This window comes from Camelus ferus, chromosome 19 (assembly GCF_009834535.1).
Source record: "Camelus ferus isolate YT-003-E chromosome 19, BCGSAC_Cfer_1.0, whole genome shotgun sequence".
Classification (NCBI taxonomy): Eukaryota; Metazoa; Chordata; class Mammalia; order Artiodactyla; family Camelidae; genus Camelus; species Camelus ferus.
Genome location: NC_045714.1, coordinates 24679682 through 24698059, shown reverse-complemented (window position 1 = coordinate 24698059; position 18378 = coordinate 24679682). Strand labels below are relative to the sequence as shown.

At 46.0% G+C, this 18378-nt stretch overlaps 1 pseudogene; it reads right to left on the bottom strand.

Moving 5' to 3' along the window:
• Positions 1-15152: 15152 nt before the first annotated feature.
• LOC102505612 lies at positions 15153-18125 on the bottom strand (annotated as a pseudogene).
• Between the last annotated feature and the right edge of the window lie 253 nt (positions 18126-18378).

The following is an 18378-nucleotide window of genomic DNA, read 5'->3' as shown; positions in this document are numbered from 1 at the left end:
GAGTTTGGACTCAGTAACAAGTGGGATTTCCAGTCGCTGAAGAGGGCCACCGTGGAAGGGGCCAGCTTCAGTGGCGGGAAAGCAAGAGCAGGCTTTACCTCAGACGAGCGAGGTTTGAGATGCTATTACATGTCAGAATAGGGCTGCCAAATGCACAGTTGGAGATATGGGTCTGGAGTTCAAGAACAAAGTTAGAAGGACAAAGATGGTGACTTGGAGGCTCCTGAATTTCCCTTCTACCACAGAGGCACTGACTACATGGCTATTCATGGAGCAGTTGCCTCTGAGAGAATCCCAGAGCCTGGCTGAGTGATTCCTACACATCAGGTAACAGAAAACACCCCCATCAGAAGGGGTAGGAAAGGCACACCCCCACCATACATCCCACCCCCAGCACAGTGCCCTGCAATTGAGGGGACCCCCAACTCCCAGCTTCTCCCTGTGGAGCAAGGGGTCTAAACTGAACAACACCCCCCCCAGCTTTAAGACTTCCATCCAAGGGACGAGATCCAAGGACACTGAGATATGAAAGTCAGCAGGGCCTGTGTCCACCAGTCCCACAGGAATGCAGCAAACAGGGAACCAGTAGGCGCACCAGCACCCGCTGGGCTACTCGCCGAGGCCCCAGCTCAGAGGTTGCAGGTAGAAATGCCATCTTCCCTCTTCCACTTCCCTGGAGGGGGTTTGGTTGAAGACTTTGCAAAGGGCTGCCTGGGGCCCAGCATCTAATTAGCACACAACCAGGTGCCAGCTGTGACCCTCCCAGAGCCCTGCCTTCTCCCTCTGGTTCACTCCAACAGTAAACCAAGCATCCCCCTGGAAGGAGCTTGTCCACACATCTAGTGCCCCAGCTTTTATACCTGCCATTTGAGGGATGGGTCCCCAATCACCCGGGTTTGGTATCCTGCAGGAATTACACTCCGGAGTCTCACAGGACTGAAACAAAGATGGACTTTTTAAATGGACACAGGAATACCCCCCAGCTACACCCCACACCTCAGCATGGAGTGAGCAAGTGAAAACACTCATCTCCCAGTTTCTCCATAGAAAGGCCTTCATTACATACTTTCTCAGTCCTGTCTGAGGGTCCAACTTCCAATTAACCTACATTTAGGTGCTGACTGAGAGTTTCCCCTTTGGAAAACTGATGGGTCTTGGGAGCCACTAAAAGCAAAGATAGCAGCTTGGACAATCACAGGGGTTTAAGATAGACAACTGGGAGCTCAGGTTGGGCTGACTTCCAGGGTTCAACTCCCACATGAGGCCATTCCATCCAGACTGGGAGAGGTGGTGGTTTTATGTAATGTACTGAAACCAACACAGGGAGTCAAGGAAAATGAAGAAGCAGGGGAATATATTCCAAGCAGAAGAATAAGATAAATCTTCAGAAGCTTACCATAATGAAATAGAAAGAAATGATTTACCTGATGGAGAGTTCAAAATTACAGTCATAAAGGTGCTCACTGATTCAGGAGAACAATGCATGAACAAAGTGAAAGCTTCAACAAGAGATAGAAAATATTGAAAAGTACAAAACAGCAATCATAGAACTGAAAAATAGAATAAAAATAATTGAACTGAAAAATTCAAATGAGAGGTTCAATAGTAGACTATATTGAGCAAAAAGAATGATCAACAAACTTGAAAACAAGGCAGTAGAATTTATTCAAGCAGAGGACAGAAAAGAAAAAGAATAAAGAGTAAAGACATTTAAGGGAATTTCAGGAACCACCAAGCAGGTGAACATGTACATTATAGAAGTTCCAGAGGAAAAGAGAAAGGAAAAGAGGTTTTCAAGGAAATAATGGCTGAAAACTTCCCTAAACTGGGGAGAGAAACAGACGTCCTGACCCAGGAAGCCCAGAATTCCAAATAAGCTGCATCTAAAGAATCCCACACTAAGACACATTATAATCCAACAGTTAGAAGTTAAAGACAAGAAGACAGTCTTAAAAGCAGCAAGAGAAAAGAAACTTATTATGACAAAGGAACCCTTGTAAGACTGCCACTGAATTTTCAGCGGAAACCTTACAGGCCAGAAGAGAGCTCTCAGGGTGATATACATTCAAAATGCTGAAAGAAAAAACCATCAACCAAGAATCCTCTACCTGGCAAAGCTGTCCTTCAGAATTAAAGGAGAGATAAAGAGTTTTACAGACAAACAAAAGCTGAAGAAGTTCATCAACACTAACATTGCCTCACGAGAGATGCTAAAGGTAGTTCTCCAAGAGGAAATGAAATGATGCAAATCAGTAACAGGAAAGCATATGAAAGCTTAAAACTCATTGGTAAAATTAAAAATAGATTTACATTCAGAATACTCTTCTATTGTAATGCTGCTGGTGGTTAAATCACTTATAAATCTAGTATGAAGGTTAAATAACAAAGCATTGAAGTAACTATAGATGATACACAGGTAAAAATAGATAACTTGTGACGTTAAAGGCATAAAATGTGGGGAGAGAGTAAAAACGCAGAGATTTAATATGGTACAAAGTTATTATCAGCTTAAAACAGACTGTTATGTTTTCTGTAAACCTCATGGTAAACACAAAGCAAAAATATACAGTAGATATACAAAAGAAGAAGAGAAAGAAATTAAGAATAGCACTACATAAAATTATCAAATCACTATGACAGGAAGATAGGGGCAGAGGAATTAAAAAACAGCCAAGAAATAATAAACAAAATGGCAATAGTAAGTCCTTACCTATCAATTATTACTTCAAGTGTAAATGGACTAGACTAAATTCTCTAATCAAAAGACAGAGAGTAGCTACATGGATTAAAAAAAACAAAGACCCAACTATATGCTGCCTACAAAAGACTCAATAGCTTTAAAGACACATGCAGACTGAAAGTGAAGGGATGGAAAAAGATATTTCATGCAAACAAAAACCAAAAGAAAGCAGAGATCACTAATATCAGAAAAATAGACTGCAATCATGATACTGTAATAAGAGACAGAGGTCATTATATAATAATAAAGGGGTCAATTCAACAAGAGGCTATAATATTTGTAAATATGTATGTGCCCAACATAGGAGCAGCTGAATATATAAAGCAAATATTAACAGACCTAAAAGAAGAAATAGATAGCAATACATAATTATGTTTGTGGAGGGAATTTGATACCCTACTTTCATCAATGGATAGATCATCCAGACAGAAAATCAATAAGAAAACATTGGCCTTAAATATTATGTCAGACCAGTTGGACATAACAGACATTTATAGAACATTCCATCCAATAACAGCAGAATACACATTCTTGGCAAGTGTACATGAAACATTCTCCAGGATAGAGCCTATGTTAGGCACAAAACAGGTCTTAATGAATTTAAGAAGATTGAAATCATATCAAGCATCTTTTTCTGGCCACAATTGTATGAAACTAGAAATCAATTATAAGAATGAAACTGGAAAGTTCACAAATATGTGGAGGTTAAACAACTTTCTCTTGTTTAACCAGTCCACAGCTAACATTATATTCTACAGTGAAAATCTGGAAACTTTTCCTCCAGGATCAGGAACAATCAGGACGTTCACTATCATCAGTTCTATTCATCATTGTACTGGAAGCCATGGCCAGAGAAATTAGGCAAGAAAAAGAAATAAAAGACATTCAAACTGGAAAGGAGGAAGTGAGATTATCTCTGCTTACAGATGCCATGTTATTATATATAGAAAACCCTAAATGTCCATCAACAGATGAACGGATAAGGAAAATGTGATATATATATATATATAAACAAAGGAAGAAAATCCTGAAATTTACAACAACATGGATGAAACTTGAGGGGATTATTTTAAATGAAATAAATCAGAGAAAGACAAATACTGTGTAGTATCAAATAGTATTCAAAAAAGCCAAGCTAATAGAAACAGAGTAGATAGGTGTTGACCAGGGGTTGGGAGGTCAGCAAAATTAAGAGATGTTGATCAAAGGGTACAAACTTCCAGTTTCTAAGAGGAGTATGTTCTGGGGATCTAATGTACAGTGTGGTGACTACAGTTATAATGTTGCATTCTATAACTGAAATTTGCTAAAAGAGAACTTAAGGGTTCTCACCAAATAAAAAAAAAAATGTGAGATGTTGAATGTGTTCATTAACTCAGTAGGAATCCTTTCACAATGACTGTGTATTTCAAATCACAGAACCTCTAAATTTTTTACTTTTATTTGTCAATTTTATGTTTATAAAGCTGAAAAAAAGAATTTAGCAGTATAATCATGGAGGTGAATTGCAGACCAACCACAGACCTCTGGTTACTTTACAAAAAGTGAATAAGAAAAACAAGACCAAAACATTAACTTAGCATTTAAAAACAGTTTATTTAGGGACAAGAGAACCATGTCAACATAAGTTTACTGCTACAAATGAACATAAACTCACAAAGAGGAAAAGTTAATAGATGTCATCTTTTTTTTAATGAATTGTGGTTGAATTTCTTTGTAATAGCATGTTACATATATGTACATGAAACATATATATGCAATTTTTGAAGGTATAGAAATAATTTTAAGAATTAATATTCTAGCTAGTACCTACAACTCTGAGTATTACTTAATACCCAGTTAGAATTCATGCCCCATTCTTAAGCTTCCCAAATTAAAGTCATCATGTACAAAGCCAAATAAAATGTTAATGGAATTTTGAAAATGAACACAAAAGAAATGTGACCATATAAATTAGAAGACATTAAATATTAAATAGTATATGTAATAAAATTTGTGGAAAGTATTTAAAGATACGTAAGGTAACAAATTACATATAGAAAAACAAAATCTTTTACATAGAGGATAAAAGTTTATGGAATAAACAGAAGAGCTGTTGAACTTGTATTAAGCATTGTTTAACTGGATAGAAAGTCCTGTGTGTGTAGAAATGGTTTTCTTGTAATTCTCAAAGAAGGAAATAATATGAACTTTAATTCATGGTAACAGAGTTGGCTGGAAAAATGCTGGTTTGACCTCAGAGCTTTCCTTCCCACCAATCAAAACATGTGTCTGTTTATGATATAACTGTGATTCTGTCTCCAGCTTGAAAATTCATCTCCCGGTTGTTGTCCTTCAAAGAAATACAGTGCTGTCACCTCTGTAGGTTGGTTTGAATTGCCTAAAACAAGAAAGAAGTATTTAAATTATTCACATGTCTATGAGAAAACTGAAAGTATGTGCCAGTAAGATATCAATTAACAACTTGGGGCTTGGTATGCTGACGCCTTGGAAGCACGCGGGCTGTGTGATTTCACCACATTGTGAAGAGCAAATATTTGGTAATAACATTCCCTAAATCCATGCAAGTCAAACTGCATATAATTATGTACTTAAACATGTCTTTAGCAAATATTTGTGGTTATTATTGTTTAAATTCTGAATAATATATAAAATAATATTCAGTTTTCCCCAGTTTAATAAAATAGTCATGATAGTTTCCATAAATTATAGTTATTTGATACAAGTGGATACTTATGCCCCTGACTGTATCATTAAAGACTTAATGTAAACACCGTGCTCTGCAGTCACTGCTTTTGAGGCCTCCAGCCCCGGCGCACGTGCCATTGCAGCAGCGGCACTTATTTTCCCAGGCTTTTATGGCTGTTCTCACTGCTGTACTTACTGGATCCCTTCTCTCAAAACAGAGATGAAATTCAAATTTGCACATCAAGAAGCACATCTACATATCTTTTTCCAGAAGTGATTATAAAACATCCAAATAAAAAACCCTGCAGTCCCCAAGCCAGTGATTTTCAAACATCCTTGCTTGCTTAACAGCTAAGATAATTTTTAAACAGCAATATTCACTAGCATATTTTTAATTGATACCTAAAATTGTTGAATATAAGCTTAAGGTATAATGTTCAGCATATTTCACTATCAATTACTTAATCATATTTCTCCTTTTCTGACTGAAAGGATCTTAGGTGATAGTGATTTGAACTCACCATCATTCATTAAAGAAAATCAGTGAGCATGTTTTTAATAGTCAGAGATTACATACTGTTCATTTTAACCTTCAAACCATACATTCATTCCATTTGTCCCAAATATCTTTACTCATATATTAATATTATATCTTCATGTAGGTTTCTACAACAAAAATTTGTGCTTAAATTTATTTTTAAATTTTAAGTACTACAATCCTATATTAATTAATTTCTTAGATTGAGTTTCATTTCATAGATCAAAACATGAAATATATTATGAATTTGTTAATTTACTAAACATGAAAGTAAAATTTTATTTGAAATGCATCTGAATATATAGGCAAGACTTTTTAAGAATTAGTTCACACACAGGATGACTATTTCACTTTTCTGGAATGATGTAGTTCAACATCAAATTGTATTTCAGTGTTCCTTTTTAAAGACATAGGTGCTAAGAAAGCTGATTTTTATAAAAACTAGAGAGGGCAAGAATGAGATATTTTATAGCAATGTAACAGAATTCTTCTATATCCCATCCAAGACAGATGAAAAAAATCACATAGTGACCTATCATCAAAAAAACAACAATAATAAAGTATTATTTATAAAGTAATAAACTATTACTATTATACCTTTTTATTTTGGTGATATCTATGTGATTTTAAAAATAATTAATATATAATGATAATATACATTACTACTCTTATTATAAATTCAGATAACTATGTCATTAGGTCCCCCTTCAGTTTTGCTAAAAGCACAAAAATGGAAATCACCTAATCTGCAGAAGTATTTACTGCTCATCAGACTTACTAACTACACCATATCAACATCCATATTTCAAATTGGATCATTATCCTTACATTGTGGGGACAGAGCTGTGCAGATGATTAAGATGATTTGATGGTGCTTTTATTCGAGTGTGAAAAAAGCTCCCATGAAAGGCTAGCAGACAGGACAGCCTCACGTCATGGGTCTGCTTTGAGGAGGAACACACGTGGGAAATGGGGATCTGGAAATCCTGTCTCCCATGTTACCTGTACCCACGTGCCCTGCGCAGTCTCTGTGTACCCCGAGATGTGCTCCAATGTGAAGGCCACTGGCTAAGAAGTTTATGAGTATAAAAATACACAATTAAGCATTGAGGGGGCAGTGACGGTGGGGGGGAGGCAAGCAGGGGTAGTGGGGTTGAGGCGTGTGGCCTGACTTGGGGTTGTTGGTGGATCTAGTTGAGCACAGGGACCGGACGGTGCCGGGGTGTGGCTGTTTTGGGGACGGGGATCCAGCCAGCCTAGGCCGGCAGTGGGTGGGCGAGGTGGGGCTGCCCCATCGCCCGCCCGAGCGTCCGCGCCGCGGGCGGGAAGGGGAGGGGCGCTCACGTGCGGACGCACAGACGGGCGGACGCTGGAACTCGCCCAGGGCGTGTGGACGCTGGCGGGAGCCGGCTATTCCTGGACCAGCTCCTCGAGGAGGAGCACTGCCTGGGGTCTGGGCCGTCGCTTGCCGTCACCTCTGTTATGGCCGCTGGGCAGGTAAGGGGGCGGTGATGGGGGCGTGCAGGTCAGAGACCCAGCAGGTGAGGCCTGGGCTGCAAGGTTGGGGAAGCGCACAGGTAGGGGAGTGTAGGTGAGGCCCGGGAGAAGGCGTCGAGTTAGTACCCTGCGGCGGGGCAGGACGCACAGACCTGGTTCATGATGCTCCCTCCCCCCACATTAGTAGTCCCTGAACCCCGTGTCTTCACTGCCACTCACACACGGATTTGGGAAAACAGATGCAACCATGGGAGGTGAGAGGGCGCCGGACAGACCCCGGAGCACCTCCGGCTGGTCCTCAGACCATGGCCATCCTGCGTAAGTGGACCTGCCTGGCGAGTGGAGGCCACCCTGGACCCTCCAGTTCAGAGTAACGGGCGATACCTGGGCCTTTGGGAGCTTGGTCGGCCTGCCCCGAGATCAAAAGCTTTTGGCAAGTCTAGTTTTAGTCTTTTGAGAAGTCTCCCTACTGATTTCCACAACGGCTTCACCAAACTACATTCCCACCAACAGTATAGGAGGGTTTCCTTTTCTCCACACAATCTGCAGCATTTCTCCGTTGTGGACATTTGAATGATGGTGATTCTGACTGGTGTGAGGTGATACCTCATTGTAGTTTTGATTTGCATTTCTCTGATAATTAGTGATATTGATTATTTTTTAATGTGCCTATTGGCCATTTGCATGTCTTCATTGAAGAAATGCTTGTTTAGATTTTCTGCCCATTTTTGGATTGGGTTGCTTTTTTTTTTTTTTTTTTTTTGGTTATTCTGTTGTATAACAAATATTTTCTCCCACTTTCAGAGGTTGTTTTTTCCTTTGCTTATGGTTTCCTTTGTTGTGCAAAAGCTTGTAAGTTTAGTTAGGTCCCCATCTGTTTGTTTTTTGCTTTTATTTCTATTGCTTGTGTAGACTGCCCTAGGAGAACAGTGCTGAGATGTATGTCAGATAATGTTTTGCCTATGTTTTCTTCTAAGAGGTTAATAGTGTCTTGTCTTATGTTTAAGTCTTTAAGCCATTTTGAATTTATTTTTGTGTATGGGGTGAGGGAGTAGTCTAACTTCATTGATTTACATACAGCTGTCCAATTTTCCCTATACAATTTGCTGAAGAGAGTATCTTTACTCCATTGTATGTTCTTGCCTCCTTTGGCAGAGATTAATTGACCAAAAGTGTGTAGGTTTATTTCTGGGCTCTGTTTCTGGTCCATTGATCCATACATCTGTTTTTATACCCATACCATGGATGACTGTAGCTCTGTAGTACTGTCTGAAGTCTGAGAGGGTTATTCCTCCAATTTCAATCTCTTTCCAAAGTAATGCTTTGGTAATTATGTGTCTTTTGTGATTCCATATAAATTTTAGGTTGATTTGTTGTAGTTTTGTAAAAATGTGATATGATAGGGTTCACATTAAATCTGTAGATTGTTTTGGGCAGTATGGCAATTTTAACAATATTAACTCTTCCAATGCAAGAACATGGGATATCTTTCCATTTCTTTAAGTCCTCTTTAATTTCTTTAGTCAGTGTTTTGTACGTCTCCGCGTGTAAGACTTTAACTTCCTGGGTCAGATTTAGTTTTTGCTCGCAGTTTTAAAAGGGATTATTACTTTCGTGTAAAGAAATGCCACTAATTTCTGTATGTTGCTGTTGTATCCTGCCACCTTGCTGATTTCTTTTATTAGCTCTAGTAGTTTTTGTGTGGAGCTTTTAGGGTTTTCTATGTATAGCATCATGTCATCCGCATATAATGATATTTTATCTCTTCTTTTCCAATTTGGATCCCTTTTATTTCTTTTTGTTATCTAATTGCTATGGCTAGGACTTCCAATACTATATTGAGTAGAAGTGATGAGAGTGGGCACCCTTGTCTGGTTCCAGATTTTAGCAGAAAAGCTTTCAGCTCCCTTGGTAGGGTATTATGATGACTGTAGGTTTGTCATGAATAGCTTTCATAATGTTGAGATATGTTTCCTGTATACTCACTTTAGTAAGACCATGGGCGCAGTGGGGCGAGGGGGCTGGGAAGATGGCAGAGGCCGTGGCCTTGGTGGTGGCAGCGAGGGGATAGGGGCTATCCCTTGGGAGCCAGTTACTTGCTCACATGTCCCCTGTTGCCTGGCCTGGGGGCGGCCTCTGCTGCTCCGGGTTCCTCTTTAGGTCAGACTGCTCCCTGGAGGCCTGTGTGGTCCAGACAGGGAGCAGTGGGAATGATGAAATCTGTGGCAGCTTTCAAGGCGGGAATAGCAGGGTGCTGCCATTTGCAAGCTGGGAGATTTGCTCCCAATTCCCTGTGCCCTGGCCTGGGGGCAGCCTCTGTTGCCCCAGGTTTGCTGGAGGCACAGCCCCAGGTCAGCCAGCTCCCAGGAGCCTTGCGCTCTGTGGTCAGGGGGTGGGGGCAGAGGCGCCCGCAGTGGGAGGGGGACTGCCAGGTGTGAGCCCCTGGATGTGCTCACATCTCTCCCGAGGCCTGGCCTGGGGGTGGCATTTGCTTACCCAGGTTCTCCTGATGCACGTCTTAGGGTTACCTTGCTCTCGGGAGGCCTGTGCTGTACTGTCAGGGGTCTGGGGATGGCTGCGGCGTTGACGGCGGGGGTAGGGGGCCTGCCCAAGATGCTCCAGTCTCGTTGCTCCCATCTCTCCTGCAGCCTGGCCTGGTGCTAGCCTCTGCTGTCCTAGGTTCTCAGGACGCAGGTTACAGGTCATCCTGCTCCTGGGAGGCGGGTGCGGTGCAGTCAGTGTGCGGGGGCGGCTGCAGCGGGAAATGGGAGCAGATCCCCAGGCTTGCACGGGGTCAGCCCCAGTCATGACACCGCAGCTGCCACCCCCTGACCGCGCTGCACCAGCCTCCCAAGAGCAGGCTGACAGGGAGAAGTGCATTCCGTGAAGCTGGGGCAGCAGAGGCCGCCCCAAAGCCAGGCAGCGGGGGAGATGGGAGCAAGTGGACCGGCTCTCCCAGGGCCCCCCCCTCCCTCGGCCTCTACAAAAACTGCTGCCCCCTGACCTCACCGCCCGGCCTCCTAGGAGCCGACTGTCATGTAGCCTGATTCCCCTGAACCTGGGGCAGCACAAGCCGCCCCCAGGCCAGGCCGCAGGGAGATGGGAGCAAATGGACAGGGTCGCAGAGTCATCCCTCCTACACTCGTTGCAGCTGCCCCCTGACCGCACCGCGCCTGGTTCCGGGTAGCAGGCTGACAGGGAGACCTGCCTTCAAGGAAGCTGAGGCAAAAGAGGCCACCCCCAGGCCAGGCTGTGGGGAAGATTGGAGCAAGTCGACTGGTTCTCTGGATCATGTCCCCCTCCCCTGCAGCTGTCGTCGTCATCCCTTCTGCAGCCTCCGCACCTTGACTGCACCGCTTCTGCCTCCCAGGAGCAGGCAGTTCCCAAGACGTGCATCCCGCAAATCTGGGGCAGCAGAGGCTGCCCCCGAGATAGGCTGCTAGGGGAGATTGAAGCAAATCCAAAGGCTCGCATGGCAGCCCCCCTAACCCACTGCCGCCATTTCCCTGACCACACTGTGGCCACCTCCCAGGAGCAGGCTGACCTGGCGAGGTTCCTCCATCAAAGCTGGAGCAGCAGGAGTTGCCCCCAGGCCATGATGCAGGGGAGATGGGGGAAAATAGACCAATTCCCCACTGCTGCCCCAGGTTCGTGGGACACTTGCTTCCAGTTGAGTTGGCTCCTGGGAGGCGGGTGCAGCACTGTTAGGGGGTGGCAGCAGCAGCAGCAGCTGGGAAGGTGGCTGTGGTGGTGGTGGGAGCATGGCTGCCCCTGGGGAGCAGGTGGACTTGCTTCCATCTCCCCTGTGGTTTGTCCTGGGGGTGGCCTCTGCTGCCCCAGGTTCACTGGTCGCATGTCTTCATGTCAGCCTGCTCCTGGGAGGAAGGGTGCAGTGTGGTCAGGGGGCAGCATCAGCAGCAGGCAAGGACTTTAGGAGGAGCTGAGCTCTAGCCCAGGGTAACTCACTCTCCTATCCTTGTTTCTTTTGGTAGTGGCTGTAGCAGCTGTAGCTGCTTTTCCATTATAGGTTATTACGAGATACTAAGCATAGGTCTCTGTGCTATACAGAAGAGACTTTTTTTAAAAAAAAATCTATTTTTGTATTCAGTGACTAACATTTGTAAATCTCAAACTCCTAAATTTATCTTTTCCCACCTCCTCTCCCTGGTAACCGTAAGATTGTTTACTAAGTCTGTAAGTCTGTTTTGTAGATGAGGTCATAGTGTCTTTTTTTGTTTGTTTGTTTTTTTGTAAGATTACACACATGAGTGAGTATCCTTGTCTTGTTCCAGATTTTAGCAGAAAGGCTTTCGGCTCTCTTGGTATGGTATTGTGGTGACTGTAGGTTTTTCATAGCTTTTATTATGTTGAGACATGTTCCCTCTATACCCACTTTAGTAAGACCATGGGTGCAGCGTGGCCAGGGGGCTGGGAAGATGGCAGAGGCAGTAGCATTGGAGGTAGTGGTGAGGGGAGGGGGGCTGCCCCTTGGGAGCCAGTCACTTTCTCCCATCTCCCCCACTGCCTGGCCTGGGGGTGGCCTGTGCTGCCTCACATTTGTCTTTAGGTTAGACTGCACCCTAGAGGCCTGTGCGGTCCAGTCAGGGAGCAGCAGGGACAATGGCAGGTGTGACAGCCGTGAAGGTGGGATAAGGGGAGCTGCCCTGTGAGAGCCAGTGGATTTGTTCCCACCTTCCCCGTGGCCTTGCCTGGGGGCAGCCTCTGCTGTGCAGGTTCACTGGAGGCACATCCCCAGGTGGGCCAACTCCTGGGAAGCCTTGCTCACAGTGAGGTCAGGGGGCTAAGGCGGCCACGTTGGGAGGGGGGCTTCCTGGTGTGAGCCCCTGGATTTGTTTCCATCTCCCCTGAGACCTGGCTTGGAGGCAGCATCTGCTTCCCCAGGTTCCCCGGATGCATGTCTCCTGGTTAGCTTGCTCCCAGGAGGCCTGTGCAGTGAGGTCGGGTTTGGGGGGTGGCGATGGAGGCAGTTGTAGGGGGCCTGCCCCGGATGTACCGCTCTGGTCATCTTGCTCCCATCTCCCCCACAGCTTGCCCCAGGTTGGCGGGATACAGGTTACAGGTCAGTCTGCTGCTGGGAGGCAGGCATGGTGCAATCGATGTGGGGGAGGCAGCAGCAGTGACAGCGGGAAGTGGGAACGAATCCCCGTACTCGCACAGGGCAGCCCCATTCCCCCCTTTACCACTGCTGCCACCCCCAGAATGCACCGCGCCTGCCTCCCAGGAGCAGGCAGATCAAGAGACGGGCATCCCAGGAAGCTGGGGCAGCAGAGGCTGCCCCCAGACCGGACGTGGGGAAGATTGAAGCAGATCCATAGGTTCGCACAGGGCAGCTCTCCTAACCCACCACCACTGCCCACTGACCACACCCCGCCTGCCTCCAGGAGCAGGCTGACATGAGGAGGTGCCTCCAGCAAAGCTGGGGCAGCAGAGACCACCCCCAAGCCATATTGCAGAGGAGATAGGTACAAATATACCAGTTTATCAGGGGCAGCTCCTCTCTCCCCACTGCTGCTCCACGTTCCTGGGACACTTGTTTCCAGGTGAGTTGGCTCCTGGGAGGTGGGCACGGTGCTGTCAGGGGTCAGTGGTGGCCAGGTGAGGGGGGTTGCCCTGGGGGAGAAGGTGGACTTGCTCCCATCTCCCCTGTGGCCTGTCCTGGGGGCGGCCTCTGCTGACCCAGGTTCACTGGAAATGTGTCTTCATGTCAGCCTGTTCCTGGGAGGAGGACTCAGTGCTCTCAGGGTGGTGGACAAGGACTTGTGAAGGGATGGGTTCTAGCCCAGGATAACTAACTCTCCTCTTCTATGTCAGGTGGTAGCTGTAGCAAATTTTCCATTAATATGTTATTACAAGATATTAAGCATAGGTCTCTGTGCTATACAGAAGAAACATTTTAAAAAAATCTGTCTGTATATATAGTGACTAACATTCATAAATCTCAAACTCCCAAATTTATCTCTCCCACCCCTTTCCCTGGTAACCCTAAGATTGTTTACTAAGTCTGTGAGTCTGTTTCTGTTTTGTAGATGAGTTCATAGTGTCCTTTCTTTTTTTTAAGATTCCACATATGTGTAATATATGGTATTTTTCTTTCTTTTCTTGGCTTACTTCACCTAAAATGATGATCTATAGGTCCATCCATGTTGCTGCAAATGACATTATTTTATTCTTTTTCACAGCAGAGCAGTATTCCATTGTGTAAATATACCACAATTTGTTTATCCAGTCAAATGTTTCTACATTTATGTTGCTCCCAGGTCTTGGCTATTGTATATAGTGGTGCTGTAAACATTGGGGTGCAGGTATCTTTCCACATTAGAGTTCCCTCCGGATATATACCCAGAAGTGGGATTGCTGGATCATAGGGTAAGTCTATTTTTAGTTTTTTGAGGAATTTCCAGTTTTCAATAATGGCTACACCAAACTGCATTCCCACCAGCAGTGTAGGAGGGTTCTGTTTTCTCCACGCCCTCTCCAGGATTTATCATTCATGAACTTTTGAATGGTGGCCATTCTGACTGGTGTGAGGTGATATGTCACTGCAGTTTTGATTTTCATTTCTCTTAAAATTAGTGATATTTAGCATTTTTTTCTTATACCTACTGGCCATTTGTATGTCTTCATTGGAGAATTGCTTGTTTAGGTGCTCTGCCCATTTTTGGATAGGGTTGTTTTGTTGTTGTTATTAAATTATATGTGCTGTTTATATACTCTGGAAATTAAGCCTTTGTCAGTCACATCATTTGCATACATTTTCTCACATTCCATAAGTTGTTGTTACATTTTGCTTATCATTTCCTTTGCTGTGCAAATGCTTATGAGTTTAATTAGATCCCATTTGTTTACTTTTGCTTTTATTTCCATTGCCTGGGTAGACTGCCCTAAGAGAACGTTGCTAAGATTTATGTCAGAGGATCTTTTGCCTATATTTTCTTCTAGGAGATTTATCATGTCTTGTCTTATATTTAAGTCTTTAAGCCATTTTGAGTTTATTTTTGTATGTGGGGTGAAGGGAGTGTTCTATCTTCATTGATTTACATGCTGCTGTCCAGTTTACTCAATATCACTTGCTGAAGAGACTGTGTTCTACATTGTATATTCTTGTCTCCTTTGTCAAACATTAATTGACCGTAGGTCTGTGGATTAACTTCTGGGCTGTCTATTCTGTTCCATTGATCTATATGTCTGTTTTTATGTCAATATCATGCTATTTTGATGCCTGTAGCTCTGTAATATTGTCTGATCTGGGAGGGTTATTCCTCCAGCTTCATTCTTTTTCAATATTACTTTGGCAATTCTGAGCCTTTTGTGATTCCATATAAATATACACATATACACATATACATGTATACACACAGACCCTGCACCTGTGCAGTCCCTCAGAGGTAAAGCTACCTGTGGGAGGGGAGGAGTGGTGGTACGGGTGCAAAACAGGAAGGCTGCCCTGAGCTAAGGAGCCAGGTGCTGGCAGTGGAGAGAGGAAATTACAAGAGACTGGGAGCCTTCTTAGAGGTCAAGAGCAGGGGAAAGATCTGGAAACCGACTGACCGAGGGCTGTTATGTCATGTGGCTATAAGCAATGATGTCTCAGCTCTCCTCACGGTTCCCTTCTGAGGTGCCTGGGGCTTGGACCCTCTCCTGCCAGCCCTGGTGGCCAATCCAAGCCCCTCAGAAGGCAGCAATGGCCTTGGCAGCAACCTGGCAGCTCAGGGGCAGTCTGAGGTCTGTGATGGCCAGAACCACATTGAGGCTGGACATGGCTGACACCTTCACTAGTTCTGATACAGTGGTGAAGGGCATGAACTGCAGGATAGTGCCCTGGCTGCCCTGCTCCAGGCAGTCCATGCACTGCTCCATGAACCACTGAACAGATTGCATGTGTGGGCTGCAACCCCAGGATGGAGGAGATAAGCAGGAACAGGTTGGCCAGCACTCAGTTCAGCGGGTCTCATGTTAAATTTGTGGAGCTGGGAGGCTGACAGGGAGCTGCTCATGGATCGGTTGGTGAGACTCGAGAGGATACTTGCATCTTCCTCATTGGAGTTCAGCAGTCACATCAGCTTTGAGGGCTGCATGTTGTCCAGTGGGAAGAGGCTGATGTAATCTTCGATGTCCTCACAGTTTCTCTTCTTTCAGCGGGAGGACACCTGCCCCTTGTGGGAGGAGTAGGAACTCAGGGCACACCAGATGGCCAGCTTGGCCAGAGTGGTGCCAGGGGGTCCATGAGGCTGTGCCACTTGGAGGAGTCAGTGAGCAGACTGGGCAGGATGTGGCCCAGCAGGACCAGGGTCCCCCTGCCACATGTCCAGACAGAAGATGGTGTAGGGCAGCTCCACCACCCGCAGCAGGTGCTCCTTCTGCATCTGCTTCAGTAGTTCCCTAATCAGGTTGTTGCAGAACCAGTAGATGCCTCCCATGTGCAATAGGGCGTCAAAGATGTGGCTGGAGCGGCTGTCCACCCATCTGCTCTCCAGCACCTTGGCAAATAACGTCCATCAGCACCTTCTTGATGTCACTTTGGGGCAGCAGTTTCCAGTAGGGCATGGTGTCCCCGCCCGTGGATGGGAACTTGATCTGCGTGGCTGTCTGCTGCAGTGCATCAGCACACATGTGCTCCAGGATGGAGCTCATGATCACCACCCTCTCATTGTAGAATTGCAGTGTGTTCTTGCTGTACAGCAGCCCTGCCAGCAGGCGGATCATCTGCAGTGACTTCTCACGCTCATCCAGCTCCAGCATCCACACACAGGTCACCAGCCAAGCCACGGCACACACTGCCACATTGCAAACCTTCCCTTTGATATTATAGGTGATTTTCTGGATGGACTCGAAGGCCAGAACCCCATTCTCTCAGGTGTTAAGGATTTCCAAGATGGCCACTGAAATGCTGAGGCAGGCTTTGTGCCACTTCATCTGCACCAGCTTCATCTCTGAGGAGTTGCTGAGCAGAACTACAAGGGACTCCACTTTGGTGGAGTCTGGCTGGAGGTAGGGGTGGTCAGGGTTCAGGATTTTGCCCTCATCGTGCATGCACACCTGCAACCATGTCTCAAAGAACACCTCTGTTCCTGTGCTTGACTCGGACAGGATGACCTCTGAGCCAGAGGTCTGGGCCACATGGCACCACATGAGGAAGGAGATGTCAAAGAGCAAGGCTCATACCGAGGCCTCCTTGGTGCTTTCTTCACTGCTGTGTGTAGTGAATTCATTCAAATTGATGAATTTCCAGGCAAAGGAGTTAAACTTCCCTGTGGCTGATGGCTGCAGCCAGCAACAAGTTCAGGCTCTTTGCTGACAGCATGTGGCCCAGGACACCCAGCAGCCCCTCCAGGGTCTCAGAGTGGCTGCGTCCATTGTTCTGAGGATGTTGGTGACTGTGGGCTCTGCACAGAGGATCAGCCCAGGGTTGGGCTGGAGGTTGGCATTTTCATCTGATTTCAGCCACGGTGCATGCTCCCGGTCTGCTTTGAGCTTGGCCATTATGATGTTCATACTAGTTTCAGACAGAAGCCCCTGCTTGCTGCATTCCTGGGGCAGGAAGCTTGTACAGTCACAGCGGCAGCGCTGGTCAGCCTTGTCCAGCAAGGGGGTGAGCTTCAGCAGGAACTCAAAAGCAGAACTGACATCCTCAGTAAAGTCCTTGTCCCCATGAGAGTATTTCTTCAACTTCACCAAAACCTGTGGAAGCTTAAGGAAGGGGAAAACTGTCCACTTGAGCTCTCCAGTACCCTCAGGGGACTCGATGATACCCACGAAGCGAGCTTTCCAGGGCTCCAGGGCACAAGGTGGGGTGGGCATATGCTGCTCTTCACCAGCAGGCTGGCTGTCTCTCACCTGTCAGATTCTTGGTGCCCTCGAGCAGGACCACAGCATGGACGGTGGGGAAGCCAGTCTTGTGCAGCTGCTCCGAGGGCACGGACAGCATGGTGGGGATGCTCCTGATAAGCGTGCTGCACTGCTTGGCCTGGCTCTGGAGCTGGGGGCTGCTGAGACCAGCCAGGATATCCCCAGGCTTCAAGAGGCAGTGCTCAATGGCAGTCCAGGAGGAAGCCTCCTCTAGTTTGGCCATGTAGAGCAGGGCCCGGTTCTTGGTGCTGCTGACGGTCTTCTCCAGGCGCTGAAGGCACATGGCAAGCTGCTTCTTGGCAGCTGCAGCAGGAGTGCCAGCCTCCAGCCCGTCCCAGGAGCCGCTCAGCAGAGGCTGCGGTGCGGTGCAGCAGCCAGTAGAGGGCGCTGAGAAGGGCCTGGCACAGCCCAAGTGCACTCCTCTGCTTTGTTGTGACAGCTCAGTCGGTCACAAAACATGTCCATGATGTCCAGCAAGGCCTGGACACACAGGTCCCGGGAAAAGTCATCAAACTTCCTGATAGCTGTGAGGACAGAGGAGCAGGACACCATCTGGGAACTGATGGCATACTTCAGGTAGGACAGGATGAGAGGTTTGGGGGAAGGTCCAATCATGGCCTGCTCCAGCAGTGCTTCTGCCAGGTTGAGAATGTCCCAGGTGGCTCCTTTGGGAAAAAATGTCTTCATGTTGATTGCCCACTGGTAGTCACTCCATCGCTCCTTCCAAGCTTGCAAAATGGCTTGCTTCAGGTTCACCACCTTCATGACTTCACTCAGGAGAGCAGGCCGGTGGTGGTCAGCTGTGAGGCAGAAGAAATCGAGCTAGAGAAGGGGAGAGGAGATTCTGAGGAAAAGAACGGGGTGCTGTGGGGGGCAGTGAGTAGAGTTATATGGAATGGAGAAGACACAGGAAGATGCAAAGGAGGCAGAAATAGAAAGTCAAAAAAAAAAAAAAAAAAAAGGGAAAGAGGGCAAAGTAGGGATCCTGCCAGGTTCTTCCCTCCTAAACCATCCTTGGAACTTGAGCACTAAGAAGAAGGTGTCAAAG